Consider the following 12,386-nt stretch of genomic DNA (forward strand, 5'->3'; position numbering starts at 1 on the left):
ACAACATTTTATTTTTTTTCAATAATCCTTTTTTATTTTATTATTTTTCAAAACAGTATTACAAATCCACACAATATATACAATATATACATGATTGCTTCCAATGGTTACATCCACATTGTATGTTTACATCATATATTAACAGTATATATAGCACTAACAAGAAAAAAAAAAAAAAAAAAAACAACAAAAATCCAAAGCCAACAATCTGTATTATCCTTACAAGCTATGCCTAATCTAAGATTAATTCTGTATTATTACTATATGTCCTGAGAGAAAGTGGATAGGAACCTCTAGGCCAATACTGGTTACAACATTTTAAATGTTTCAGAGGTAGTGAAATAAACATCCAAAATAGATGGAAAACTGTTCAGTTTTTTAGAAAATTATATTTATTTTCCAATTTTAACTTAAAAAAAATGTTCTAACATTTAAGCAGTGTCTGCTGACTGCAAATTCTGATAACATACATAGAAATGTGGCATAACATGTTTTTGTCAGAAACGAGTATTTTTTTTGTAGTCTGCAGAATGTATCTGTCATTAATATGAATTAATCAGAATATATTACTGTCGCCTTCGCTTAGATATTATTACTCTGAAAACCTTCACACTTGTATATTGTTTTGATATTCACAATGTAAACGAAAACAGAATCAGACCACTTAATCAGAATTAAAATGAGGATTGTTCATGAGTGGGTGGTGCATTATTATAATTAAGTGGAGTAACAAAAAATAGACAGACAATAATAGCACAGAGACATACATAATAAGAATGTGAGTTAAACCTGTGTTAATAAAACATGAAATAGACACAAGTCTATAAATCTGGAGCTTATTATCTTGTAGTATATCTATAGTAGGTAGACTAGGAAGGAGGCAAAGTGGAATAAGAAATTAAGTGATCATTATATTATACATGGACATATCCAGGTTTTCCTGAGATGTGATTTAAGTGACTTTTTGAATTGTGTGATAGTAGTGGCAGACGTTACAGAAGAGGGGAGGTTGTTTCAGGTTTTAGCTATGGTATGAGAGAATAGAGGTTTCCCTGTGGTATTATTAGCACTAGTGATACAGGGCAGAGATTTATTGGTAGAATGGAATGGACGACTAGTAGAATAGAGTGCTGGAGTTTTGTCTGGGTACCTCAGGATGTTAAAGGCGATGACTAGCTGATGGTAGGTGAGTAGTTGAGGAAGCTTTAGCCATTGAATATCCCTAAGTGCTTGACAGTGATGGGTTCTGAAGGTGGAGTTGTTAGCAAACTTGACAATTTTATTATAACGTGACTCAAGTTTGTCAGGATCAGTTTTTTCTAATCTGGTTCAGGTTTGGTGCTTTCCTACATAAGAGTGGACAGTAGGTGAGTTTGGGCTAAAGTGTTTCGTGCCTTGTCTGTAAGAAATTTCTTGTGTCTGTAAAGAGTTCCCATTTTTTTGTGTACCTTTTGGATGGTTTGACCAATATGGACATCAAAGAAAAGATTTTTGTCTATTTGTACTCCAAGGAATTTAATATGGGCAGTAGGAGAGATGACAGTGCCATTTTTAGAGGTGATAGAGAAAGTTAGGGGAGCAGCTCTAGATTTATTAGGGGTGAACAGGAGTAATTTAGTCTTGTTGGGGTTTACAATAATTTGGATGTCAGTGATCCAAACTTCAACAGAGGTAAAGGATTCTTGGGTCAGCTGTTGTAGGGTTGGTAGAGATCGGGCTGAGCAGATAAGCATTGAGTCATCTGCATACTGTATAAGTGTGGCCTACTGAGTGGAGGTATGTAGGTTGTTTGTGAAGATAGAAAAAAGAAGTGGGCCCAAGACTGAGCCTTGTGGTATACCTATGGTAGTTGTAAGTAGAGGAGATAGCTCACCTTGTCATTGGACAGATTGCTGTCTATCCAAAGATAGTTTTTGAACCAGGAGATAGCAGAGGGGGCAAAGGATAGGGAGGTTAGAGCATCTAACAGTTCTAGGTGTGAGATCATGTCAAAAGCTTTGGAGAGATCTAAACAAATAGCAGATACATAATTATTATTATTTCTGTGATGGTTAACCTGATTAGTAAAAGAGAGAAGAGCAGTAGCTGTGCTGTGGTGTGGGGGGGCGGAAGCATGTCGTGTGGTGGAGAGGAGATTATGTGTGTTCATAGTTGTGCTGTGGTGTGGGGGGCGGAAGCATGTCGTGTGGTGGAGAGGAGATTATGTGTGTTCATAGTTGTGCTGTGGTGTGGGGGGCGGAAGCATGTCATGTGGTGGAGAGGAGATTATGTTTGTTCATAGTTGTGCTGTGGTGTGGGGGGGGGGCGGAAGCCATGTCGTGTGGTGGAGAGAAGATTATGCATAACGAGACTGAATGCATTTCTCAAGAAGCTTAGATAAGGAAGAAAGTATGGCTATCGGACGGTAGTTTGAGAAGTCATAGGAACTGCCACCTTTATGGAGAAGTATAATATATGAAACTTTCCACATTTGAGGGATATAGGTTTCCTGGATAGATCAGTTGATAAGGATTGAAACCGGGTAAGATAAGGATTTAGCTGCTATTTTTACAAAGTTAGCAGGTATATTGTGAGCTGCAAAAGTGGTAGGTTTCAACTTTAGGAGGAGTATTTTTAATTTTAGAGAGGGACAGGTGAGCGAGTAGAGGAGGGCATGTTATTGTGACTTTTGGTAGAGGTAGACGAAGAGTTATTTTTGGATAGTTGGATGGACAGTGTCTGGATGGAGTTTGTAAAGTGATAATTAAGTTCAGAAGCTATGTCTTTATTATTATTATTATTGGTGAAGGTGGGGGTACGAGTGGTTGTTTTGCCAGGTTTTAATAGGGAGTTGATAGGTTTCCAAAAGTTTTGGGTATCTTTTGAATGTTTGTTTTGGAGACCTAGGAAGTAGTTTTTTTATCAAGTTTGGTTTGTTTTTTGGCCATATTCCTAAGCTGTTGGTAGTTTTGTTTGGCTTGGTTGCAGTTGTCCTTTTTCCATTGCTTTCAGGCCTCGTCTCTAGACTTTAGTAAGGCTTTTGTGTCCCTACTTAGCCATGGTGCATAGTTTGCCTTATCTATAATTTTCCTGATTGAAGCAACTGTATCAAGGACATTGGTAAATGTATTGTTAAAGTAGTACACTGCCTGGTCTAATCCTAGGGTTCGTAGTGGTCCCCAGTTGCACTGTCTAAATATAGTGGGCTGCACATGCTTTCTATGCACAGCTCTTTGGTATAATCACAATAAAAAGTGCCAATGTGTGTTCACCCCAAGTACAGGTCTTCATATACAGCCCCATGTCCAGCTCATGAGAAACTCAAGTTAAAGCATTGCACGTGCCAACTTAAAGCCTTCCATGTATATCTCCACATACAGTATAAACCACCATGACAAAAAAAAATGCAAGCTTTGTCTATATATCTCATGTTCATCCTTTTTTTTAATTTATCCAAAGCTTTTGGGTTTCTAACACCATGACGGGAATGGGCCCCATTTCTAAGTCAAACTACGATTAAAGTTCATGAAATTAGCATTGTTTCAATCCTTGAAGTCAGCCAGAAGTGGTCTTCGCAGCACCTGCAATGTGCCCAGTAGTGACACCTTCTCCAATTTGTATGGGGTTACATGTATTGGTAGCATGTCTAAATACGATTGTAGATTCTTTTTTATAAGACCCATTGCTCCTACTACTATTGGAACTGTCTGGGTATTTTTCTTCCACATTGCTCTCGTTTCTGCCTGCAAGTCCTGATATTTTATGACTTTGTGCCTATCTGTATGCAGTGCACTGTGGTCACTTGGTGTGGCAATTTCAATTATCAATGCTACTTTTGTCTTCCTTTCATGGACCACTATATCTGGTTTTCTGGCATCTATCTTTTGAACTGTTGGTATTGGATGATCCCATGTGATGTAGACTTCATCATTTTCTATGATGCTTTGTGGATCATGTTTCAAGTGTTTTTCAGTCACTTCAGTACCATAATGTTTGCACAATCCCCAGTGCAACAGTCTTGCCACGTCATTATACCTTTCAATACACAGTCCTTCTGCCATTAGCATGTCAACCAGGAAGGAGTTGTGCAACTGTTTCCAGTTTAGTTTTACAAAACCTACATTTGTCTGTTTCTCCCACATGTTCAATGGACTTTATAGACCAGTGTGTACGTAGCCCACTATATTGGGCCACCAATATTAACCTTTCATCTCTTGGTTTTAATTCTCCTCTCCTTAACCATTCCTGTGTTCATTCCTGATCAAAATTAGGTTCTTCCAAAAGTTTTCTATACTTGCCATTATATTTATGCATTTTCCATATTTCTTGCCTTCTCATCTGATCCTTCACCTTATATTCTTTATTTTGTCTTTTGGCACATTCAGTTGCTGCCTGATTTTGTATTCACTTCTGGTTTGATTTCCATTCCTGCTTGATGCCAGTATGTTTCTGCTAGATTAGAGAAGTCATCTTAAGATTTATTTTCCTTATGTTTCAAAATTTTCACTACATTTGGGTCTTATGAGGTCAGTAGATATGTGTGGAGTCTCACAATTGCAGATCTATACATGTAATCAATTTCAAGGAGGCCCACCCCTCCTTCGGAATGGGAAATATATAATCTTGGTATGCAATGATTTTTTATAAATCATTGGGTGAGCATGAAGCATCCTTCTTGTTTTCCTATGTAATCTGTCCAACACATTTTGGGACCAGTCAATCACTCCCAATAAGTTAGTACAGGAAGAGCAAATTGGTTTATAGCTTGGATTTTGTTCCTAGATGTCAACCCTGTTTTCAGGATTAATTTAAGCCTTCTAAAGTATTCCTTATTAAGTTTTATTCACATTCATTCATGTTTTATAGTTGATCCTTCATCACTTCCCAAAAATTTATGTACTCCCTCTTGCTCAAGTTCTTTTATATCACATTCTTGTCCTAAACTTATGTTTTCTTGGTACTGCAGTTTTCCTACTTTAAAGGTTGCTTTTGGACATTTATCAAGACCAAATGATATTCTTATATCATCAGAAAAAAATTTGGCAGCTTGCAGTTGTACTTTCAGTTCCTCATCTGATGAGCTATAGTTTTAAATCATCGAGAAAAGAGAAGATGAAAAGTATTTACATTTTGTTTTCTAGGAGCCAAATTATAGACATGGCCTAAGCTGTTAAGTAGAAAACTTAATGGGTTAAGGGCAAGGCAGAATAATCCCGGTGACAGAGAGTCACAGTGGAATATCTCCCTTTGAAATTTTGTCCCTGGAATAATAATTTGTCCTTTGTCATGGCTTAATTGCAAAGAGGTCTGCCACTGTTTCATGGTCACCATAATGTAGTCAATCAGAGTAAGGTCTATCTTAAACATTTTAAGCACTCTTTTATCCATGAATGTGGGATACTATCAAATGCTTTATTTGAGACAATCCATGCCAGACTTAGATTCTTCCACTATTTTTACAGTTCTCCACTATGACTTTATTTAACAACAAATGATCCTTTGTTTCATATGACTTTCTTTTATTGCCCTTTTGTTTTACTGTCATAATTGAGCTTTCTTCTAAATGACTATAAACTCTGTCGGCATCAATTCCAGTGTAGTTTTTGTCGTCGGAAGGCAAGTTATTGGTCTATACTTTTTAGGGTAGCACTCTTAAGTAGGAGCATTGTTTTTTTTTTGTTGTTAGCCAGGTTGGTGCCTGTTCAAAGTGTGCATATAAATAGATGTTCTAAGTGTTTCACTGTTACAGTCATCACATTTGGGTTATCCCTGCCAGGGTAGCCCTCGGCCGGCCTGAATTCCAGAGGCTTAGTATTTCTGCGTCGGTTGCTGTTGCTTCAGGACTGACATCAGGTCATTAGTAGCATAAAGGAAGGCAGCCGATGCCATTACATCAGTCTTTCTTGCCACAGACCCCGAAGCAGAAGCAGTTCGCATGAGTGCCGGTCGGCCGCTACCTGAGTTTCATCTTCCGAATTGAAGCTGAAGTCTTCTAAAGCTAAGTACTCTGTTGGGGATCCTTTCTTCTTGCACTAACTGATGTCAGAAAAAGTTAACAATTGTCTCGCCTGTGGAAAGCAAATACCACACTGAGACATTCATTCATACCACGTCATTTGCTTAGGGCCAGACCACGACGTCCCCCACCGTCGCTTTCGTGCTTTGTTCAATGCCAGAACTATACATTGTTGGGCCCTTATTGTAGCTAGATATTTTCACTTACACCCAGGTTCAGTAGGCATTGCCCCTCCAAGCACTGGTCCTTTCCTGCTTCCACCTGGTCAGTTCAGCCCCAGACCCCCTGGAAGCAGCCCCCCCCAGAAAGGAGCCACAGGGAATGCAGAGATTAAAACAGTGGAATTCCTCCACTTCAAAAACAGGGAGATGTTCTTCGTGTTTCACTGTTGCAGTCATTACATTTGGGTAATCTGCTGGCAGGTTGCCCTCAGTCGACCTGATTAACAAAGTCTTGGGTCCTGCGTCGGTTGCTGTCACTTCTTCCATGATGTCAGGTTGTCAGGGGTATAAAACATGCAGCCAACACCATTACATCAGTCTTTCTTGCCGCGTGGTGCCTGAGGCAGAAGCAGTTCGCAAGTGCCGGTCAGCCGACTCCTGAAATTTTCGTTTTCGAGTTTCAGAACCGAAGTCTTCAACTAAAAGATAAGTACCCCATTGGGGAAACTTTTTCTTGCTCCTTACCGATGTCAGTAAAAGTAAATAATTGCATTACTTGTGGGAAGCAAATACCTCATAAGGATATTCATTTGTACTGTATTCCTTGCCTAGGCCCTGACCACAACATACCTTGCTGTCGGTTTTGTGCTAAATTTTATCAACGCACTATTAAATGTCGGTATATTTTTGCTTCTAAATATTTTGGCTCACGATTTAATTATCCAGAAATGTTGTCAGTTAGCAATCCGACTACCAGAATACCTAAAAAACATAAAGAAAAAGACAGAGACAGGCCGTCACGGTCCAAAACTGATGACGACGCTTCTCCTAAGCCAGTTGCCAGTTCGCCGGTACTCAGTGAGGCACTTTCGCAGCCCCTGATACCCACCACTTCTGATTCGCAGGCCTCTACTGAGACCCATTTGGAGTCCGGTATGCCACGAGATACTTCAATTATAGAACCCGCGGGTGTCTCTACCTTAGATGGGTCCAGAGCTGCTTTGCAGGCACCGCCTTCTGAGGGTGTTTTCAGGCCTACAGATTCGTATGTTAGACCGACGCCATCTTCAAATCTAAGGCCAAAATCTAAATCTATGTCTAAAAAAACGATGCCTGGGCCACATGTGCAGGCCCCTATGCCTAAAAAACAAATGATCAAAATGGCTGAAGATTTAATTACTCTGATCAGGGGTAGCCAACCCCCTCCTTCTAAGAGGCCTAGGCAAGACATTGATTATGAATCTTCTGAACAGGATTCTATTTCTTCTGACTCTTCTAATGAACAGGATTTGTCTATACCTACTTATGAGGACTCTGATACAGAAGATTCCATTCCTTCTGCTTCTCCCCCTGAGGATTTTTCTTTTGGGAAAACTTTACATACCTTAAGGGAACATTTCCACTGGGAAAGTCAGAATTTCTCTGAATCTAAAAAGAGACTTAGGGATTTTCTTCTTCTTCCTCACCATAGGCCTTTGGCTATACCTCCTGTTCTAGACATTGTTGATTATGTTTTTTCAGAGTCTAGTATGTTCCCTGATTCTCTACCTCCGGCTCCTTGTAAACCAGACAGATACTATAGGGTTCCTGACTCCCACAAATTCCTCTTCAAAAATCCTATTGAAGATCCTGAAGCCATTTCTCAGGGTCCGAAGGGAATTAAGGCCTCTACTGCTAAGAATCCTACCCCTTCTGATAGAGATTCCAGGGCGCTGGATAGATGGGGTAAGAAGGTTTACACTTCTGCAACCTTGGCCATCAGGGCTTTAAACTGTCAATTTCATATGCTTAAATATCAACAGCATATCATGGGACTGCTTAAACAGAAAATGATGTTAATTTCTGACTGTGTGGAAAATTAAGATTTACAGGATTTATTGCATTCAGCTAAACAAGTTGGAAAACATACTTTGCAATGTGGTTTTGATTCTTTGGAGGCCTCTTCCAGGGCTGCTGTAACTGGGTCTGTGCTAAGAAGGCATGCTTGGCTCAAAGAGCAAACTCTGCCTGATCATGTTAAAGCAAAATTGTTGGATGCTCCTTTACAACAGGACCATCTCTTTGGTAATAAGGCTGAAGAAGTTTTAAAAAAGATGGACGATAAAGCTAAATCTATGCAAACTGTGAAAAATTTCTTACAAGTGCAATCTCCAAGATTTAATAGGCACTGGCCTACTAAGAACTGGTCCTTTCCAGTTCCTTCGAGAGCCACTCAAGTCAAACCCAGACATTCCAAAGGCTCAGGTTTCAGTCACAAGGGACCTTTAGAACAAAACAATGGGGTGCCTCCACCTCCAAATCTGGAAACAACAAGGCACCTCCCTATGGTAAACTTTCTCAATGACTTCCCTCTACAGTTACCAAGCACTTACCTCTGCCCCTTTGGGGGAAAACTGGCACTTCATGCAAGAAACTGGCAACTTATAACCCAGGACTAATGGGTTTTAAATATAGTATCCCAGGGATACAGATTTCATTTCCACATGTTGCCAATCCCAAACGGATGGCCAGACTTGCCACCAAATCAGTGGGCAGAGGCCCAGAAACAAGTACTGTCCTTCATGAACATGGGGGCTATTCAACCAGTACCAGAAGAGGAAAAGGGACAAGGTTTCTATTCAAGACTTTTCCTGGAACCCAGAAAAGACAAATCATGGCATCCAATTCTGGACTTATCTACTCTAAACACATTTCTGGACATTCCAAAATTCAAGATGCTGATTCTTCAACAGTTACTTCTTATGCTAGGCAAAGATGCCTGGTTGGTAACTCTAGACTTCAAAGAGGCTTACCTGCATATCCCAATCAGGGAATCTTGCAGAAGATACCTCCGCTTCAAAGCAGGCTACTTGCATTACCAGTTCTCTGCACTGCCCTTTGGCTTATCTACTGCACCCAGGGTCTTCACAAAGTGCCTGGCTCCAGTAATTGCATTCAGGCAGAAAACAAGGACATTCTTCTAAAGCATCTGGCATTTGTAAAAAGGGTTCTAACTTGTCTAGGGTACACCATAAATGAAAATAAATCACAACTGGTACCCTCTCAAAAAAAATTACATTCTTGGGTGCAAGCTTGAATACAACTGCCCAGATGGCTTACCTTACACCAGAAAAGCAAATTCATTTGGTAACTTACTTCAAACAGGTGGCCTCAAAAACCCTGCTATCTGCAAGACAAATTCTGCAAGCCTTGGGGTTCTTGGCTTCCTGCATTCTTCTAATTCCATATGCAAGACTGCATATGAGGAAACTTCAGTGGTACTTAAAAAGTTTATGGAGTCAACATTGTCACAGCCTGGAAACAATAATTCCTATCATACCTTGCCTGCAACTAGAGTTCCTATGGTGGGCAGAGGCCTGTCACCAAAACAAGGGACTGTCATTCACTCCACCCCCTGCTGCCCAAACCCTAACAACGGATGCATCAGACTATGCTTTGGGGGCTCATCTGGCAGGAAAGTGCATTCAGGGCAAATGGAGCCCAAGTCAAATGCATCTTCATATCAATCAGAAAGAGATGCTAGCGTACAGAATGCACTGACAGCCTTCAAGGACTACCTTCATCCAGGACAATTACTGATAAAGACAGACAACACCACGGTTATGTGGTACATAAACAAGCAGGGGGGTACACACTCCTACCCCCTTTGCAGACTAGCCATGGCATTGTGGAACACGCCTTGACCTACCAAATACAACTACAAGCTCAATTCCTTCCAGGAAAGCTGAATACTCTGGCAGACGAACTAAGCAGAAATCTCGTGGACCCACACGAATGGAAACTGGAACCACGGATTTTTAACATGTTGACACGCAAATGGGGGAGCCGAGACATAGATCTTTTTGCCTCACCCCAGAACTATCAGTTGGACAAATTCTGCACAAGAACTCATCACAACAAAGCCTGGAAAGTGGATGCTGTATCATTCAGCTGGAAAAACCTGTCAGTCTATGCCTTTCCCTCTCTGCCTCTGCACTCCAAAGTTCTACTAAAAGTCAAACAGGACAAACCAAAAATGATTCTGATTGCTCCAGACTGGCCTCGCCAACACTGGTACCCACTCCTGCGCAATGTGTCACACCTTCCACTGTGGCACCTGCCTCAGACACCTTACTTACTGTCTCAGCAGAACAACCAAATTCTGCACACTCAGCTCCAAACTTTGAATCTTGCAGTGTGGCTAATCACCTAAATTCACCCTTAACATCCCTCAGCAAACCTGTGATGGATGTCATTTTGGAGGCGAGAAGGCCTAGTACTAGAAAATGTTATGCTGACAAATGGAAAAGATTCTGTGCCTGGAACCAATCACAAGGAATAAGCACAGCAGTGCCCAATTTACCTCAGATTTTACAATACTTAACTGAGATGCTTCACAAGGGCCTGTTCTTTTCTTCCATAAAAATCCATGCTTCAGCCATTTCAGCTCATTACAACACAGAACCTCCCCTCTTCTCTCATCCTCTGGTAAAGCAGTATCTCAGAGGGGCCAAAAACTTAAGACCACCCAGGAGAGCTCCAACCCCTGCCTGGGACCTCAATTTTGTATTGGAAAAACTCACTCTCCCTCCTTTTGAGCCAGCTGCTACTGCAGACTTAAAATTTCTCTCCTGGAAAACAGCTTTCCTTTTAGCAATCACTTCAGCTAAAAGGATTTCTGAATTACAGGCTCTTATGGCAGTGGAGCCTTTCATTATTTTTTTATGCAGACAGGGTGTCTCTCAGGACCAACCCATCCTTCATGCCTAAGGTGGTATCCAGTGTGGCTCTTAATTAGACCATTCATTTGCCAACTTTCTTTCCCAATCCACAGAACAAGGGGGAGTGGATTCTGCATTCATTGGATGTACACAGACAACCTAGATTTTACTTAAACAGGACAAAATCTCTAAGAAAATCAGAACAACTACTGGTGGCATTTGCTGCAGGGGCAGAGGGAAAGGCTATTTCAAAGCAGACTATTTCCAAATGGATAAGCCATTGCATTCATTTCTGCTACATACACCATAGTAAAACTATCCCCCAGGGGATCAGATCTCATTCCACCAGGGCTGCATCTACTTCTACAGCCTTTCTAAGAGTGTTCCTACCAAAGACATTCTAGAAGCTTCTACCTGGAACTCAGTTCATACGTTCACCAAACATTACCATTTACCTTTCTTCTCTAAATCCAGAGCTGGCTTTGCCACTGCTGTCCTGCAGGGCCTTATAGCTGGTCCTAATGCTGTATAAATCCATCCTCCCAACCATAGCTTTGGGAATCTACCCAAATGTAATGACTGCAACAGTGAAACACGAAGAAAATAGTACAGTTGTGTACACTTCCCATAAATGTAGATGTTTGAGTGTATTCACTGTTGCAGTCCTGGTTTCCCTCCCTCCAGCCCCTTGTTTTTCTCTTACTATATCTCTACTTTCTTTTACTATGCTTAAAAGCCTTTTTGGTGTATTTGCTTTTGTTTGGAGGTATATTTTTTGTGTATTTTAATTATATACATATATATTTTGCTCCCCATTTGGGGGGAACCTGATATCTGGGGCAAGAAAAACTGATGTAATGGTGTCAGCTGCATGTTTTATACCCCTGATGACCTGACGTCATGGAAGAAGGGACAGCAACCGATGCAGGACCCAAGACTTTGTTAAGCAGGCCGACTGAGGACAACCTGCCAGCAGATTACCCAAATGTAATGACTGCAACAGTGAATACACTCAAACATCTACATTTATGATAAGTGTACACAACTGTACTTTCTAAGCCACCCCCTTATGGTAAGAACTCACAATGACTCTCCTGCACCACCCCCTCCCTCTGCCCACCTTCACTTATCCCTAGGAGGAAAACTCTCCTTTCACGCAAGCACCTGGGCCACCATTACCAGCGACTGCTGGGTCCTCAACATAGTGCCCCAGGGATACAAATTTTCTTTTCACACCCTTCCAACTCCTAAAGGGTCCCCAGAGCTACCTCCAAACCAGTGGGCAGAGGCGCAAAAACAAGCCCTTTTCATGCTCTCCATGAGGGCAATAGAGCATGTTCCTGCACAACAGAAAGGCCAAGGTTTCTACTCCAGACTTTCTCTGGTACACAGAAAGGAGGCCACTGGATGCCCCATCCTCGATCTATCCATTCTAAACACCTTCCTGGTGATACCAAAATTCAAAAATGCTCACCCTCCAGCAACTGCTACCCATGCTCTCCAAAGATATTTGACTAGCCACTCTAGACC

The 12,386-nt window shown here is 41.1% G+C and overlaps 1 protein-coding gene across 6 annotated transcripts in view; it reads left to right on the forward strand.

The window, feature by feature from the left end:
- Positions 1–12,386, forward strand: part of ADGRB2 (adhesion G protein-coupled receptor B2) — a 5,411,420-nt gene that overhangs the window by 1,441,520 nt on the left and 3,957,514 nt on the right. The window lies entirely within an intron of this gene.

The sequence above is a fragment of the Protopterus annectens genome, chromosome 1.part1 (assembly GCF_019279795.1).
Source record: "Protopterus annectens isolate FY-2018-M chromosome 1.part1, PAN1.0, whole genome shotgun sequence".
Lineage (NCBI taxonomy): Eukaryota > Metazoa > Chordata > Ceratodontiformes > Protopteridae > Protopterus > Protopterus annectens.